This window comes from Rattus rattus, chromosome 8, assembly GCF_011064425.1.
Source record: "Rattus rattus isolate New Zealand chromosome 8, Rrattus_CSIRO_v1, whole genome shotgun sequence".
Classification (NCBI taxonomy): Eukaryota; Metazoa; Chordata; class Mammalia; order Rodentia; family Muridae; genus Rattus; species Rattus rattus.
In genome coordinates, this window is record NC_046161.1 from 31,699,780 (window position 1) to 31,719,204 (window position 19,425).

Consider the following 19,425-nt stretch of genomic DNA (forward strand, 5'->3'; position numbering starts at 1 on the left):
ATCATATTGGGAAAGGTAGGGTTTGCTTTGACTCAATGAGTCAACAATTCCCACAATTCTCAGTGGGTATGTACTGCCCCACTAAAAAAGACATAAACTTATGAGATCTTTTTGCCTTGTCTTTTTCCTTAACTTAGAATGTGACAGGGGAACTTTTTCTTTCTTTCTTTCTTTCTTTCTTTCTTTCTTTCTTTCTTTCTTTCTTTCTTTCTTTCTTTCTTTTGCTTATAATGAGTGTATTCATTTGTCCTCTGTTTGAATTGCCAAGGCATATTCACTTTAAGAGTTTCAAAAGAAACTGCTTTCACTGGCACCTCATTCAGATGGACAAATATACATGAATAGAATCTGAAGTACTGCTGGAAGAAGTCAAAACACAATTTTACCTTTTCCACAATTTCTCATTCTGTGTAATATGTGTACTATTTATAAATAAGGCTAATTAAATCCTTGACTGTTTTTCCTACTTTTATTTATAACTTTATTTTTTGTCAAATTATGGAAAATAGTTCTTCAAATGATACAGTAAATCTATGCTACGGTTGCATTTTATTATTGTTCACTCTGTTCCTTATTTTGCACTAACAAGTTTCTGAAATGTAATTCGAATGTCTGTCCTCTTCTGTACATCCTGTACCGGAAGGCATTGTATTTCCTTTAATTGCTAATGTGAAACATATGCAAGGCTCTGTAAGGAGTACCACATATAAATAGTTTTTCACCTGTATGGAATGTATTATATTTTTGCTAGTCAGAATTTTCATACCTAGGTGCAATTAAGCCAGCATAAACTACATTTTTATCATCTCCTTAGTATACTGAAGTACACCAGAACTATAGATTCAATGAAACCTCACCAAAATTTTAATACAATTCTCCACAAAAATTGAAAACCCATGAGCACCCACACACACACGTGTGTGTACATATATATATATATATATATATGTATGTATGTATATATACACATATACTTATATATAAAATTACCTAAATTCATATGGGTTTGGGCTTTGGGTAGAATTTATAACTATTCATGAACTGGCCTTAATAAAATTCTGGGAAATTTGTCTAATTTACACAAAGAGGTGATTTTTATAAAATAAAAATATAAATTCCAAAGTGTTGAAAATGGCTACGTGCTGGAATCGTAATCATTTCTTTCAGATATGCCTTGTTATGTAAAAATGCGTAAATATACCTTTGTGAACTTGCCCTGAGAAAAATGATCTACATTTCAGAAAACTGCTTCAGGGGCTGAGAGATTGGTTCAGTGAGTAAAGTCTTTGCTGCTCATGTGTGAGGACTGGCGAGTGCTGCATGATTCAGCACGTAAGTCCCACCTTGTTCTTCCTACCATGTGATAATGAGCCCATGTTATGACTAATCAGCCTTTCCCACCTATACCCTCAAAAATGCTGTAAGGAAAGTCACTTAGTCTATGGCTGGATTACAGGATCAATAGCTCCCAAGGAGAAGGGATGGAGGGCGATGGCATCACTCCATTTTCTCTGCCTCAGCCCCATGTTCTTGCCTTCACTTATTAAATGGTCTTTAGTTACTGATACATCACTTTATTAACCATTTATTTTGGATATGCCTTTATTTGGTGTATGACCTGCAAGCAATCATCAAGTCTGACAAACCTAAAAGTATCTCATTGTTACAATGTTCTCGGGTTAATGAATGTTTTTGCTAGGTTTAATGATTTCTAAGATGCCTTTAGCAGCCCAAAAATATTTTCTAAGGATTTATTGTTTAACTTTTTTGTATGATTTTGATTCATTTTAGAGGAGTTCAATTCTTTTAAATCATTTTCTTTGTCTATATTTGTGATTTCAGAAAAATATTTTAAAATATTTTATTTTTCTTATGGAATTAGTATGTTGATTTGTTATAAATCAATGAAATATTTACCTGTAAATCTGTTTCTGAGTGTTTTATTACATCCTATGAGTATGTGTATTCTTACAAAAAAAAGCAATTTGTTGTGAGTGTCATATTATCCCAATCTTAGAAGCTGTTCATATAAATGTCGTCATTCAGTTTTTTAAAAAGTGGAATCCAAGATATTGTCACAAGTTCAAGACATTGCAGTAACTATTTGTAAAAGATAAAATGTAGTGAGGCAGGATCAGTGGAGAAAATCTCAGATTAAGAGAAAATCTTATATATAATAGAGGCATGGGGAAACTATATGTGGAAAGTTCAGACTGGGGGCAGTGCATACCAGAAAGTGAACTCAAGTGCTTGAGTAAGTCGGTGTGTACAGTGATACATCGGAATCATGGCAAAATGAGCCAAAGACTGCATGTGAAAGAGCCTTAGCTACAGATTTACAGCCAACCATGTTTCTCCCCTTGACTGGGAGCTGAGTTGATGCTGTAAGCCATTGTAGTCTATATCTAAAGTTGAATTATATATTAAATTTTATTGTTAGTTATAATTGTAAATGTTTGCTGCTATCCAAACAAGATATACTATTTTTTTACACTTTTTTCCATCTTTATTAAATTGGGTATTTCTTTTTTAATTACATTTAAATGTTATTTACATTTTTCCTTTTTTTTTTTCCATGCCAACATTCCCTAAACCCTCTACCCCCCCTCTCTTTCTATGGGGGTTTAACATCCCATCCTCCCCCATTACTCGTTCCTTCCCCCCTCCCCAACCAATCCCATTCACTGGGGGGCCAGTCTGGCAGGACCAAGGGCTTCCCTTCCACTGGTCCCCCTACTGGGCTATTCATTGCTACCTGAAGTTGGAGCCCAGGGTCAAGTCCATGGCTTTGGGTAGTGGCTTAGTCCCTGGAAGCTCTGGTTGGTTGGCATTGTTGTTCATATGGGGGTCTCAAGCCCTTCAAGCTCTTTCAGTCCTTTTCTGATTCCTTCAACGGGGTCCTTCTCAGTTCAGTGTTTTGCTGCTGGCATTCACCTATGTATTTGCTGTATTCTGGCTGTTTCTCTCAGGAGAGATCTACATCTGGTTCCTGTCAGCCTGCACTTCTTTGCTTCATCTATCTTGCCTAGTTTGGTGGCTGTTTATGTATAGGCCACATGTGGGGCAGGCTCTGAATGGGCGTTCCTTTAGCCTCTGTTCTACACTTTGCCTCCCTATTCCTTTCCAAGGGTGTTCTTGTTCCCCTTTTAAAGAAGGAGTGAAGCGTTCACATTTTGGTCATCCTTCTTGAGTTTCATGTGTTCTGTGCATCCAGGGTAATTCGAGCATTCGAGCTAATATCCACTTACCAATAAGTGTATACCATATGTATTTTTCTGTGATTGGGTTACCTCACTCAGGGTGATATTTTCCAGTTCCATCCATTTGCCTATGAATTTCATGAAGTCATTGTTTGTGATAGCTGAGTAGTACTCCATTGTGCAGATGTACCACATTTTCTGTATCCACTTCTCTGTTGAAGCGCATCTGAGGTTCTTTAAAACACTGAAGTGATAAGCATTTTCCATCACGCCCAACTTACTCCATTTTCTTGATTCATATTGACATGTAGATTGATCGCATAAAATGGCTTTAGGAATGATGCCCAATATAAATCTACATCGTATAGATCCTGACTTTGACATTGGAGAACACAGCGTCAGCAGAGATATTTCTAGCTTATTTAAAAATTCAAGTTTTTACACCATCGAAGGTCTTCCTATATTTGTTTTTTATTATAACTTCACTAATTTACATTTCCTATGAGAGTTTAACAGCGTTCCTTTGGGCACATGTACTTATCAATTTTACAATGTTGTATGTTTCTATTTTGATGATAGTGGCTTTGGTTACAGTAAGATGGAATCTTGTGGTAGTTTTGATTTAGATTTCCTTATGGCTGAAAATAGTATTTTTTTCATAATTTTGCTGACTATTAGTACCTTATTTTTTGAGACTTTAAGATCATATAATTTGCCCATTTACTGACTAGATATTTTTCAGTTGGTTAATGATATTTATTTAATTTTATTATGTTTTATTAATTGGTTATTTTATTTATTTATATTTCAAATGTTGTCCCTCTTACCAGACTTTCCTCTGAAAAACCTCCATCCTATTCTCCTTTGTCTCTAAAAGGGTCTCCTCCCACACCCACCTCCAACCACCTCCTGCCTCACTCCTCTAGCATCCACCTACTCTGGGGCATCAAGCCTCCAAAGGAATATGGACCTCCTGTCCCATTGATGCCAGATAAGGCCATCCTCTTCTCTATATGAAGCTGGAGCCATGAACCCATCCAGGTATACTTTTTGGTTGGTGATTTAATCCTGGGGAGCTCTTGGGGTCTGGTTAGTTGATATTGTTGTTCTTCTTATGGGGTTACAATCCCCTTCAGCTCCTTCAGTCCTTCTAACTGATCCATTAAGGTCCCAGGCTTAACTAATGGTTGGCTGTTGAATATTTGCATCTGCCTTAGTCAGATGTTGGCAGAGCCTCTCAAAGGACAACCATACTAGGCTCCTGTCTGGGAGCACTTCTTGGCATCAGCAATAGTGTCAGAGTTTGGGGTCTGCAGATTGGATGGATCCCAAGATGGTGTGGTCTCTGGATGGCCTTTCCTTCAGTCTCTGCTCCATTTTCTGTCCCTGTGTTTCCTTTAGACAGGAACAATTCTGGGTTAAAAATTGTGAGATGGGTGGGTGTCCCCATCCTGCAACAGGGTAGTGGGCATGCCTACCTCCTGAAGGTGGTCTCTTTATGTTTTATCTTCCATCTGTTGTGTATTTTGGCTAATGTCATCCCCTTTGTGTCTTGGGAACCTCTTGGTTTTCTGGCATCTTGAATTTTCTAGTGCTTTCCCCAGTTCCCCACTCCCACTGCTACTTACTTTTAGTCATTCTCCTGGTCCTCTGGATTTCTCTCCTGTCTCTTCCCATACTTGGTTTTCCCCCTTTTCTCTCCCTCTCCCCATCCTACCTAGGTCCCTTCTTCTTTCTGCCTCCCATGATTATTTTGTTTTGCCTTCTCAGTAGGGTTGAAGCATTCATACTATGGTCTTCCTTGTCATTATGCTTTATAGGGTCTGTGAGTTGTATCATGGGTATCTTGAACATTTGGGCTAATATCCACGTATCAGTGAGTACATACCATGTGTGTCTCTGGGTATTGGTTACCTCATTCAGGATATTTACTAGTTCTATCCATTTGGCTACAAAATTTATGAAGTCATTGCATTTAACAGTTGAGTAGTACTCCATTGTGCAAATGTACTACAATTTCTGTATCCATTCTTCTGTTGAGGGACATCTGGGATGTTTTCAGCTTCTGGCTATTATAAATGAGGCTACTATGAGCATAGTGAAGCATGTGTCTTTGTTATATGTTAGAAAATCTTTTGGGTATATGCCCAATAGTGCTGTATTAGTTGGGGTTCTCTAGAGTCACAGAACTTATGGGTAATCTCTATATAGTAAGGGAATTTGTTATGATTACTTACAGTCTATACCCAAACTCCCCAACAATGTTCAGTTGTGAATGGAAATCCAAGTATCTAATAGTTGCTGAGTCCCACCAGGCAAGCAGACAAAGAAAAACAAATCTTCCTTCTTTCAATGTCTTTATCTAGGTCTCCGCAGAAGGTGTGACCCAGATTAAAGTTGGGTACCACCAGGCCTGGATTTGGGAATTACTTTGTCTCAGATGACCTTGAATTCAGAGATCTCCTTGCCTTAGTCTCCTATGCCTCAAGATCTTCATACCAATATCCAAATTAGAAACTTGTATTACCCAGCCTCAAGGTCTAGATCACAGGTGAGCCTTCCAATTGTGGATTATAGTTCATTCCAGATATAGTCAAGTTGACAGTCATTACATGTGGTATAGCTGGTTCTTCAGGTAGATCTATTTCTAATTTTATGAAGAACCACCAGATTGTTTTCCAACGTGGTTATACCAGCTTACAGTGCTACCAGCAATGGTGGAGTTCTTTCTCCACATCCTCACCAGCATCTGCTGTCACCTGAGTTTTTGATCCTAGCCATTCTAATTGGTATAAGCTAGAATCTCAACGTCATTTTGATGATTAATTCCCTGATGACCAAGAACATTGAAAATTTCTTTAGGTGCTTCTTGACCAGTCAAGATTCCTCAGTTAAGAATTCTTTGTTTAGGTTCCCGTAGAGGAGGGCCCAGGAGCAGCAGGTCCGCTGCGTCTGAGACACCGCCAGAACCTGAAGCGACCTACCAGATAAACAGTTCTCTGCAACCAAATCCCGCGGGAGGGAGAGCTAAACCTTCAGAGAGGCAGACACGCCTGGGAAACCTGAAGAGACTACACTCTGCACACATCTCTGACGCCAGAGGAAAACACCAAATGCCATCTGGAACCCTGGTGCACTGAAGCTCCCGGAAAGGGTGGCACAGATCTTCCTGGTTGCTGCCGCCACGGAGAGCTCGTAAGCAGCACCCCTCGAGCAAACTTGAGCCTCGGGACCACAGGTAAGACAAACTTTTCAGCTCCAAGTGACCTGCCTGGTGAACTCAAGACACAGGCCCACAGGAACAGCTGAAGACCTGTAGATAGGAAAACTACATGCCTGAAAGCAGAACACTGTCCCCATAACTGGCTGAAAGAAAAAGGAAAACAGGTCTACAGCACTTGACACACAGGCTTATAGGACAGTCTAGCCACTGTTAGAAATAGCAGAACAAAGTAACACTAGAGATAATCTGATGGCGAGAGGCAAGCACAGGAACCCAAGCAACAGAAACCAAGACTACATGGCATCATCGGAGCCCAATTCTCCCACCAAAGCAAACACGGAATATCCAAACACACCAGAAAAGCAAGATCTAGTTTCAAAATCATATTTCATCATGATGCTGGAGGACTTCAAGAAAGACATGAAGAACTCCCTTAGAGAAAAACAGGAAAACATTAATAAACAAGTAGAAGCCTACAGAGAGAGTCACAAAATCCCTGAAAGAATTCCAGGAAAACACAATCAAACAGTTGAAGGAATTAAAAAATGGAAATAGAAGCAATCAAGAAAGAACACATGGAAACAACCCGGATATAGAAAACCAAAAGAAGAGACAAGGAGCTGTAGATACGAAGCTTCACCAACAGAATACAAGAGATGGAAGAGAGAATCTCAGGAACAGAAGATTACATAGAAATCATTGACTCAACTGTCAAAGATAATGTAAAGCGGAAAAAGCTACTGGTCCAAAACATACAGGAAACCCAGGACTCAATGAGAAGATCAAACCTAAGGATAATAGGTATAGAAGAGAGTGAAGACTCCCAGCTCAAAGGACCAGTAAATATATTCAACAAAATCATAGAAGAAAACTTCCCTAACCTAAAAAAAGAGATACCCATAGGCATACAAGAAGCCTACAGAACTCCAAATAGATTGGACCAGAAAAGAAACACCTCCTGTCACATAATAGTCAAAACACCAAATGCACAAAATAAAGAAAGAATATTAAAAGCAGTAAGGGAAAAAGGTCAAGTAACATATAAAGGCAGACCTATCAGAATCACACCAGACTTTTCGCCAGAAACTATGAAGGCCAGAAGATCCTGGACTGATGTCATACAGACCCTAAGAGAACACAAATTAACACAATATCTTTCTACAAATCCAGCACTACAAAGGATAATAAATGGTAAAGCCCAACATAAGGAAGCAAGCTATACCCTAGAAGAAGCAAGAAACTAATCGTCTTGGCAACAAAACAAAGAGAGAAAAAGCACACAAACATAACCTCACATCCAAATATGAATATAACAGGAAGCAATAATCACTATTCCTTAATATCTCTCAACATCAATGGCCTCAACTCCCCAATAAAAAGACATAGATTAACAAACTGGATACGAAATGAGGACCCTGCATTCTGCTGCCTACAGGAAACACACCTCAGAGACAAAGACAGACACTACCTCAGAGTGAAAGGCTGGAAAACAACTTTCCAAGCAAATGGTTGGAAGAAGCAAGCTTGAGTAGCCATTCTAATATCAAATAAAATCAATTTTCAACTAAAGTCATCAAAAAAGATAAGGACACTTCATATTTATCAAAATCCACCACGATGAACTCTCAATCCTAAATATCTATGCCCTAAATACAAGGGCACCTACATACGTAAAAAAAAAAACCTTACTAAAGCTCAAAACACACATTGCACCTCACACAATAATAGTAGGAGATTTCAACACCCCACTCTCATCAATGGACAGATCATGGAAACAGAAATTAAACAGAGACGTAGACAGACTAAGAGAAGTCATGAGCCAAATGGACTTAACAGATATTTATAGAACATTCTATCCTAAAGCAAAAAGGATATACCTTTTCTCAGCCCAAGCATGGTACTTTTCCAAAATTGACCATATAATTGGTCAAAAACGGGCCTCAACAGGTACAGAAAGATAGAAATAATCCCATGTGTGCTATCGACCAGCACGCCAAAAACTGGTCTTCAATAACAATAAGGGAAGAATGCCCACATATCGTGGAAATTGAACAATGCTCTACTCAATGATAACCTGGCAAGGAAGAAATAAAGAAAGAAATTAAAGACTTTTAGAATTTAATGAAAATGAAGGTACAACATACCCAAACTTATGGGACACGATGAAAGCTGTGCTAAGAGGAAAACACATAGCACTGAGTGCCTGCAGAAAGAAACAGGAAAGAGCATATGTCAGCAGCTTGACAGTACACCAAAAGCTCTAGAACAAAAAAAAAGAAGCAAATACACCCAGGAGGAGTAGAAGGCAGGAAATAATCAAACTCAGAGCTGAAATCAACCAAGTAGAAACAAAAAGGACCATAGAAAGAATCAACAGAACCAAAAGTTGGTTCTTTGAGAAAATCAACAAGATAGATAAACCCCTAGCCAGACTAACGAGAGGACACAGAGAGTGTGTCCAAATTAACAAAATCAGAAATGAAAAGGGAGACATAACTACAGATTCAGAGGAAATTCAAAAAATCATCAGATCTTACTATAACAGCCTATATTCAACAAAACTTGAAAATCTACAGGAAATGGACAATTTCCTAGACAGATACCAGGTACCGAACTTAAATCAGGAACAGATAAACCAGTTAAACAACCCCATAACTCCTAAGGAAATAGAAGCAGTCATTAAAGGTCTCCCAACCAAAAAGAGCCCAGGTCCAGATGGGTTTAGTGCAGAATTCTATCAGACCTTCATAGAAGACCTCATACCAATATTATCCAAACTATTCCACAAAATTGAAACAGATGGAGCACTACCGAATTCCTTCTATGAAGCCACAATTACTCTTATACCTAAACCACACAAAGACCCAACAAAGAAACAGAACTTCAGACCAATATCCCTTATGAATATCGACGCAAAAATACTCAACAAAATTCTGGCAAACCGAATCCAAGAGCACATCAAAACAATCATCCACCATGACCAAGTAGGCTTCATCCCAGGCATGCAGGGATGGTTTAATATACGGAAAACCATCAACGTGATCCATTATATAAACAAACTGAAAGAACAAAACCACATGCTTAGATGCTGAGAAAGCATTTGACAAAATTCAACACCCCTTCATGATAAAAGTCCTGGAAAGAATAGGGATTCAAGGCCCATACCTAAACATAGTAAAAGCCATATACAGCAAACCCGTTGCTAACATTAAACTAAATGGAGAGAAACTTGAAGCAATCCCACTAAAATCAGGGACTAGACAAGGCTGCCCACTCTCTCCCTGCTTATTCAATATAGTTCTTGAAGTTCTAGCCAGAGCAATCAGACAACAAAAGGAGGTCAAGGGGATACAGATCTGAAAAGAAGAAGTCAAAATATCACTATTTGCAGATGATATGATAGTATATTTATGATCCCAAAAGTTCCACCAGAGAACTACTAAAGCTGATAAACAACTTCAGCAAAGAGGCTGGGTATAAAATTAACTCAAATAAATCATTAGCCTTCCTCTACACAAAAGAGAAACAAGCCGAGAAAGAAATTAGGGAAACGACACCCTTCATAATAGACCCAAATAATATAAAGTACCTCGGTGTGACTTTAACCAAGCAAGTAAAAGATTTGTACAATAAGAACTTCAAGACTCTGAAGAAAGAAATTGAAGAAGACCTCAGAAGATGGAAAGATCTCCCATGCTCATGGATTGGCAGGATTAATATAGTAAAAATGGCTATTTTACAAAATGCATCTACAGATTCAATGCAATCCCCATCAAAATACCAATCCAATTCTTCAAAGAGTTAGACAGAACATTTGCAAATTCATCTGAATAACAAAACCCAGGATAGCTAAAACTATCCTCAACAATAAAGGACTTCAGGGGGAATCGCTATCCCTGAACTCAAGCAGTATTACAGAGCAATAGTGATAAAAACTGCATGGTATTGGTACAAAGACAGACAGATAGACCAATGGAATAGAATTGAAGACCCAGAAATGAACCCACACACCTATGAGCACTTGATTTTTGACAAAGGAGCCAAAACCATCCAATGGAAAAAGATAGCATTTTCAGCAAATGGTGCTGGTTCAACTGGAGGTCAACATGTAGAAGAATGCAGATCGATCCATGCTTATCACCCTGTACAAAGCTTAAGTCCAAGTGGATCAAGGACCTCCACATCAAACCAGACACACTCAAACTAATAGAAGAAAAACTAGGAAGCATCTGGAACATATGGGCACTGGAATAAAATTTCCTGAACAAAACACCAATGGCTTATGCTCTAAGATCAAGAATCGACAAATGGGATCTCATAAAACTGCAAAGCTTCTGTAAGGCAAAGGACACTGTGGTTAGGACAAAACAGCAACCAACAGATTGGGAAAAGATCTTTACCAATCCTACAACAGATAGAGGTCTTATATCCAAAATATACAAATAACTCAAGAAGTTAGACGCAGGGGAGACAAATAACCCTATTAAAAAATGGGGTTCAGAGCTAAACAGAGAATTCACAGCTGAGGAATGCCAAATGGTTGAGAAACACCCTAAAGAAATGTTCAACATCTTTAGTCATAAGGGAAATGCAAATCAAAACAACCCTGAGATTTCACCTCACACCAGTGAGAATGGCTAAGATCAAAACTCAGGTGACAGCAGATGCTGGCGAGGATGCGAGAAAGAGGAACACCTCCATTGTTGGTGGGGGTTGCAGACTGGTACAACCATTCTGGAAATCAGTCTGGAGGTTCCTCAGAAAATTGGACATTGAACTGCCTGAGGATCCAGCAAATATACCTCTCTTGGGCATATACCCAAAAAGATGCCCCAACATATAAAAAGACACATGCTCCACTATGTTCATCGCAGCCTTATTTATAATAGCCAGAAGCTGGAAAGAACCCAGATGCCCTTCAACAGAGGAATGGATACAGAAAATGTGGTACATCTACACAATGGAATATTACTCAGCTATCAAAAACAACGACTTTATGAAATTCGTAGGCAAATGGTTGGAACTGGAAAATATCATCCTGAGTGAGCTAACCCAATCACAGAAAGACATACATGGTATGCACTTATTGATAAGTGGCTATTAGCCCAAATGCTTGAATTACCCTAGATGCCTAGCACAATTGAAACTCAAGACGGATGATCAAAATGTGAATGCTTCACTCCTTCTTTAAAAGGGGAACAAGAATACCCTTGGCAGGGAATAGAGATGCAAAGATTAAAACAGAGGCAGAAGGAACACCCATTCAGACCCTGCCCCACATGTGGCCCATACATATACAGCCATCCAATTAGACAAGATGGATGAAGCAAAGAAGTGCAGGCTGACAGGAGCCAGATATAGATTGCTCCTGAGAGACACAGCCAGAATATAGCAAATACAGAGGAATGCCAGCAGCAAACCACTGAACTGAGAATAGGACCCCTTGAAGGAATCAGAGAAAGAACTGGAAGAGCTTGAAGGGGCTCGAGACCCCATATGTACAACAATGCCAAGCAACCAGAGCTTCCAGGACCAAGCCACTACCTAAAGACTATACATGGACTGACCGTGGACTCTGACCTCATAGGTAGCAATGAATATCCTAGTAAGAGCACCAGTGGAAGGGGAAGCCCTGGGTCCTGCTAAGACTGAACCCCCAGTGAACTAGATTGTTGGGGGGGGAGGGCGGCAATGGGGGGAGGGTGGGGAGGGGAACACCCATAAAGAAGGGGAGAGGGAGGGATTAGGGGGATGTTTGCCCGGAAACCGGGAAAGGGAATAACACTCGAAATGTATATAAGAAATACTCAAGTTAATTAAAAAAAAAAAAAGAATTCTTTGTTTAGCTCTGTACTCCATTTTAAAATAGGGTTATTTGGTTCTCTGGAGTGTAACTTGTTGAATTCTTTGTATGTTGATTATTAGGGTTATGTTGGTTATGTAGGGTTAGTAAAGATCTTTTCCAATCTGTAGGCTATCATTTTGTCCTCTTGACAGTATCCTTTGCCTTACAGAAGCTTTTCAATGTTATGAGGTCCCATTTGTCCATTGTTGACCTTCGAGTCTGAGCCGTTGTTGTTCTATTCTGGAATTTTTCTCCTTGTCAATGTGTTTGAGGCTCTTTTCCACTTTCTCTTCTATTAGCTCCAGTGTATCTGGTTTAATGTGGAGGTCATTGATCCACTTGGACTTGAGCTTTGTACAAATAGGTAATTATGGACCAGTTTGCATTCTTCTACATGCTGACTTACAGTTAAAACAATACCATTTGTTGAAAATACTGTCTTTTTAAACACTGGATGGGTTCGGCTTGTTTCTCAAAGATCAAGTGACCATGGGTATGTGGGGTTTTTTTCTGTGTTTTTAATTCTGTTCTATTGATATCCCTGTAGGTTTCTGTGCCAATACCATGTCGTTTTTATTACTATTACTGTTCAGTAGAGCTTGAAGTCAGTGATGGTGATTCTCCCAGAAGTTCTTTTATTGTTGAGAATTGTTTTTGCTCTTTTTTCCCTGACTATACCAGAATAAGTTTGTAATTGCTCTTTTTATCTCTCTGAAGAATTGAGTTGAAATTTTTATGGGTATTTCATTGAATCTGTAGATTGCTTTTTGTAAGATGGCAAATTTTACTATGCTAATCCTGCCAATGCATGAGCATGGGAGATCTTTCCTTCTTCTGAGGTCTTCTTCAATTTCTTTCTCCAGAGATATGAAGTTCTTGTCATGCAGATCTTTCACTTGCTTGATTAGAGTCACACCAAGATATTTTATATTATTTGTGAGTATTGGAAAGGGTGTCATTTACTTTATTCTTAGCTCATTTAGCCTTTCTTTGTGTAGAGGAAGACTGATTTGTTTGACTTAATTTTATATCTAATCACTTTGCTGAAGTGGTTTATCAGGTGTAAAAGTTCCATGGTAAAATTTTGGGTAAAATATATATATATATATATACACACACATATATATATATATTATGTATTCATATCGTCCACAAATAGTTATATCTTGAGTTCTACCTTTACAATTTGTATCCATTTGATCTCCTTTTATTGTCTAACTTCTCTAGCTAGAACTTCAAATACTATAATGAATAAATAGGGAGAGAGTGGATGGCTTTGTCTTTTCCCTGATTTTAGTGGGATTGCTTTAATTTATGTCCATTTAATTTGATGTTGGTTGTTGGTTTGCTGTATCTTGTATTATATCTAGGTATGTACTTTGAATTCCTGATCTTTCAAAGACTTTTTACATTAAGGAGTGTTATATTTTGTCAAGTGCTTTTACAGTATCTAATGAGATGATCATGTGGTTTTTTTATTCTTTGAGTTTGCTCATATAGTGGATTAAGTAGATGAATTTCCATATATTGAACCATCTGTGCATCCCTGGTATAAAGCCTACTTGATCATGGTGAATGATAGTTTTAACGTGTTCTTGAATTCAATTTGCAAGAATTTTATTGAGTATTTTTGTATTGATATTCTTAAGGGAAATGAGTCTGAAGCTTCTTTTCTTTGTTGGGTCTTTATGAAGTTTTGGTATCAGCCTAATTGTGGCTTCACAAAATGAATTATATAGTATTCATTCTGTTTGTATTTTATGTAAGAATTTGAGAATTATTGGTATTAGGTCTTCTTTGAAGGTCTGATAGAATTCTTCACTAAACCCGTCTGGACCTGGGCTCTTTTTGGTTGGGAGACCTTTAATGACTACTTCTATTTCCTTAGGGGTTATGGTTATGTTTAGATAGTTTATCTCATTCTAATTAACTTTGGTACCTTGTATCTGTCTAGAAAATCATCCATTTTATGTAGATTTTCAAGTTTTGTTAAGTATGGACTTTTGAAGTAGAATCTGATGATTTTTTTAATTTCCTCAGTTTCTGTTGTTATATCCCCGATTTCATTTATGATTTTGTTAATTTGGATACTGTCTTTCTGCCCTTAGTTTGTTTGACTTGGGGTTGATCTATCTTGTTGATTTTCTCAAAAATAAGCTCCTAGTTTTGTTGACTCTTTGTTTCTACTTGGTTGATTTCATCCCTGAGTTTGATTATTTCCTTCCATCCATCTACTCCTCTTTATTCTATTTGCTTCCTTTTGTCGTAGAGCTGTAGGATTTTCTGTTGAGTTGCTATTGAAGGATTTTTTCAATTTCTTTATGAAGGCACTCAGAGGTATGAGTTTTCCTCTTAGGACTGGTCCTTGTGTCTAATAAGTTTGAGCATGGTGTACCTTCATTTTCATTAAATTCTAGAAAGATTTTAATTTCTTTTCTTATTTCTTCCCTGACCAAGTTATCATTGAGTAGTGAGTTCTTCAGCTTCCATGAGTATGTGGGCTTTATATTGTTTTTTGTTTTGTTTTTGTTTTTTTTGGGGGGGGTGTTTGTTTTTATGTTTTTTGTTTTTTGGGTTTTGGGTTATTTTGTTATTGAAGAACAGCCTTACTCTATGGTCATCTAATAGAATGCATGGGACTAATTCAATTTTCTTGTATCTGTTGAGGCTGGTTTTGTGTCTGATTAAATGATTGATTTTGACAAAGGTACCATGAGGTTCTGAGAAGAAGGTATATTCTTTTGTTTTAGGGTGAAATGTTCTGTAGATATCTGTTAAAGCCATTTGGTTCATAACTTCTGTTAGTTTTACTCTGTCTCTGTTTAGTTTCTGTTTCCATGATCTGTCCATTGGTGAGAATGAGTTGCTGGAGTCTCCCACTACTATTGTGTGAGGTTCAGTGTGTGCTTTGAACTTTAGTAATGTTTCTTTTACAAATGTGAGTGCCCTTGCATTCAGGGCACAGATGTTCAGAATTGAGGGATCATCTTCATGCATTTTTCGTTTGATGTGTATGAAGTGACCTTCCCTATCTTTTTTAGGTAACTTTTGTTTGAAGGTCTAATTTATTGGACATTAGAATGATTACTTCAGCTTATTTCTTGGGACCATTTGCTTGGAATTTTTTCTAGGCTTTTATTTTGAGGTAGTATCTGTGTTTGTCACTGAGGTATGTTTTCTGTACACAACAAAATGCTGGGTTATTTATCCAATCTGTTAGCCTATGTCTTTTTATTGAAGAATTGTGTCTATTGATGCTGACAGGTATTAAATGTCAATGAATATTGTTTCCTATTATTTTTGTTCTTCATGTTGTAATTATATTTGTGTGATTCTTTTTGGGGGGCTTATTGTGAGGGGATTAATTCCTTGTTTTTTCTTGGGTATGTTTTTCTTCCTTGTGTTGAAGTTTTTCTTCTATAATCCTCTGTAGGGATAGTTATTGGAAAGACATCGTTTAAATTTGAAATGAAATTCTTGGTTTCTCAATTTATAGCAATAGAGAATTTTGCTGGGTTTAGTAGCCTGGACTGGCATTTGTGTTCTCTTAGGGTCCACATGACATCTTCCCAGGATCTTCTGGTTATTACAATCTCAGTTGAGAAATTTGGTGTAATTCTGATAGGTCTGCCTTTATGTGCTCCTTAGACTTTTTCCCTTACAGCTTTCAATATTCTTTCTTTGTTCTGTGCATTTTGTGTTTTGATTATTGTATGACAGGTGGAATTTCTTTTCTGGTGCAATATTTTTGGCTTTCTGTAGGTTTTTTGTATGTTTATGGGTGTCTCTTTCTTTAGGGTTTGTTGAAAATGATTTATTGGCCCTTTGAGTTGTAAATATTCACTTCTGCTATACTTACAAGTCTTAGATTTGTTTCTTTCATTGTGTTCTGAATTTCTTGGATGTTTTGGGTTGGGAATTTTTTGCACTTTGTATTTTTTTTCACTGTTATGCCAATGTCTTCTATGGTATTCTCTATGCCTGAGATTTTCTCTAATATGTCTTATAGCTGTTGGTGATGCTTGTATCTGTGGCTCTTGATCTCTTTCCTAGGTTTTCCATCTCCAGGTTTGTCTCTCTTTGTGATTTTTTTATTGTTTCTATTTTCATTTTTAGATCCTGGCTGGTTTTGTTCAATTCCTTCCCCTGTTTGATTGTGTGTTCCTGTATTTTTTAAGGGATTTTTGTATTTCCTTTTTAAGAGCTTCTACCTGTTTCCCTGTGTTCTCCTGTATTTCTCAAAGGGCATTACTTATGTCCTCTTTAAGGTCCTCTGTCATCTTCATGAGATGGGATTTCAGATTAGAGTCTCGATTTTCAGGTGTGTTAGGGTATTCAGGACTTGCTGTGGTGGGAGAACTTCATTTTGATGTTGTCAAGAAATAATGGTTTCTGTTGCTTATGTTCTTGTGCTTGCCTCTTAACATCTCTGGTGTTAACTAGCCTTGCTATCTCTGACTGGATCTTTTCCCTCCTGTGAGCCTGGTTATGTTGACTCTCCTTGGGTCAGTTTGTCTCTGTGTATGGGAGAGGTGGGGAAAGGGAGCTAAAGCAAAGGATCTACTCCTAGACACACCTGTGAACCAGAAGGAATGCTCGTTTCTAGCAGGACCCCAGGGGCAGGGGGTCACAGTTAGAGCAGGTATTGGGGCAGAGTGGGAGAATCACCTGTGAGTCTGGGGTTGTAAGAAATTTTGAGGATCAAACTGTCTCTGAATATGGGCAGGTTTAAGGGGGTGGGATTTCATTTTAATGTTACATATTTTTACTTGTCTTACAAATAGGACCTAGGAAAGAATAGCTTTAGGAAATGCTTCTTCAAAATAGTCATTCTTGAAAAAAATCATTCCACTGAACTTGACATAGCAGCCTGAGTTCCAACGGCCTCTCTTCTCCCTTTTCTTAGGAATCTATGTGATCTCCATGGTAGGGAACATGGGCTTTATTGTCCTAATTGTTTTGCATCACCATCTGCACACTCCCATGTACCATTTCTTCTTCGACCTTTCCTTCGCAGATCTCTGCTACTCCACTATTATAAACCCCCCAAATGCTGGTGAGTTTTGTGAAGCAGAACATCATCTCTCATGCTGAGTGCATGACTCAGCTCTTTTTCTTTGCCGTCTTTATTATTGATGAGTGTTGTGTTTTGACAGCAATGGCCTATGACAGATATGCTGCCATCTGTAAGCTTCTAATTACCAGGTCATCATGTGCCAACAGATCAGTGTTTTGACGACAGTTGGTGTATATATGATAGGATTTTTGGAAGCCATTGCTCATACTAGTTGTATAATAAGGCTGACCTTCTGTGATGGTGATATCATCAATCACTACATATGTGATATATTCCCTCTCTTGAATCTCTCCTGCAGAAGCACAGTCATCAATGAGCTGTGGTTTTCATGTGATAGCTGTTTCTCTTTTCATTGGAGCTGTGGAATTCATGTATCTTAAGCCTTCTAATGCATCTGTGGATGAAGATAAATTATCAACCATATTTTATACCATTGTGGGACCAATGATGAATCCTTTGATCTACAGTATAAGGAATAAGAATGTCCACATTGCTTTGAGAAAAACTTTGAGGAAAAAGATGCTAACCTAAGTAGAATCTGTATTTGTTATGGAATTAAATCTTAGCATGTGTGGAGTACATTTCAAATGGCTGATTGGAGTAGTAACTAATACATTCAGGTGTTTCTGGATTTGGCTTGCAGTTTTTTGAACCAACAATAATAAGAACTAATATAACATAAATGTTTTCAATGCCATGTTGAGAATAAAATCTAAATTATTTGACATTATGCAAATTAAATTAACTATGGAGAAAATTTCAGAAATAAAGTCAATGAGAAATAATGAATAAATCACCCTTTCAGGGTAAATAGAATAGTTTATCTGTAATTTTCCAAAACATTCATATCTTTTTCAATATTGAAAATGGAACAGATACATTTGTATAGCTAGCTATAAATAGGGTATCTTTATGCCTTGGAAATCCTGAAGATTTAAGTATAAAACACTAGATGATATCATTCTCAGAAATGGTGAAATGAAGAGATTTTTTAATGTACCTATTTATTTTATTATTTTGTTTGTTTGCGAACATCATATCCCCACTGTCTTTGATGTTAGGCAAATGTTCTACCACTGAGGTACATCTCAATCACCATTGCAACTAGGTACATTTACACATTTTATGTGCTTTTCTCAGAAATAGTGTCTTACTACTTTAGTTAGTAAACCTCTCAGAGGATTTCATTTTTAAACTGCTATTGCACATAGACATAGTCGCACTTAGGGAAATGTACATGTGTGTACATAAACAGAATGTAATCTCCTGACTACAGGATGTATGCTGGTAGAGATGGGATGTAACATTATGTTTTACTGCCATTATAAATTCCTGTCTTTTGTGGCTTGGGGCTACACCATTGAAATCCTGATACCCAAAAATAGCCCTGGCCAACCAGTATCTGAATAAAAGCCTTTTCTTTGTCAGACTGGTGAACCCTGTAAGCTCATAACCTTTTGAAGTCCCAATGATATCTCGGTGTTCAATTGAAGCTGATAATTTTTGTAGTGTCTTGGGGGCCCTGTTTGCTTCTACCTTGGTGACTTGGATGTAAATCAAGTAGACTCAGTGATGAGTAAAAAGGTAGACTATTCCCAATGGAAGCTATTTCTACTATTGCTACTGCTACTGGTATTGCTAATGCTATTACTAATACTGAACACATACACACACACACACACACACACACACACACACACACACACACACGCACACACACACACACACACACCCCCCTAACTCGGTAAGACTTTTGCTGCAGTATGAACTTTGTCTCAATATTTTGAAGACTACTCCATAAACTATTTTTTAATTTAATTGGGGATGGTTAAAAATTATAAAATCTATAACAAAAGTTAATTTAAACTTATTACAACAGGGCTGATAATTGAAAATTTATACATTCGTAATACTCATTTACTAAACATACTATGTATGTGACTTGGATTCAACACTTTTTAAAAAATAGATGTTTTTAAATAACAGCTATGGAACTTCACCACCATCTTGATTAGGAAGACTACATGGTTTAAGACAAATAATGCAGCAACAACAGTTCACTAAGATATTTTAAATTAGG

The 19,425-nt window shown here is 37.6% G+C and overlaps 1 pseudogene; it reads left to right on the top strand.

Annotated features, from left to right (window-relative positions):
* The first annotated feature begins 3,525 nt into the window (after positions 1 to 3,525).
* LOC116907330 lies at positions 3,526 to 17,876 on the top strand (annotated as a pseudogene).
* Positions 17,877 to 19,425: the final 1,549 nt, after the last annotated feature.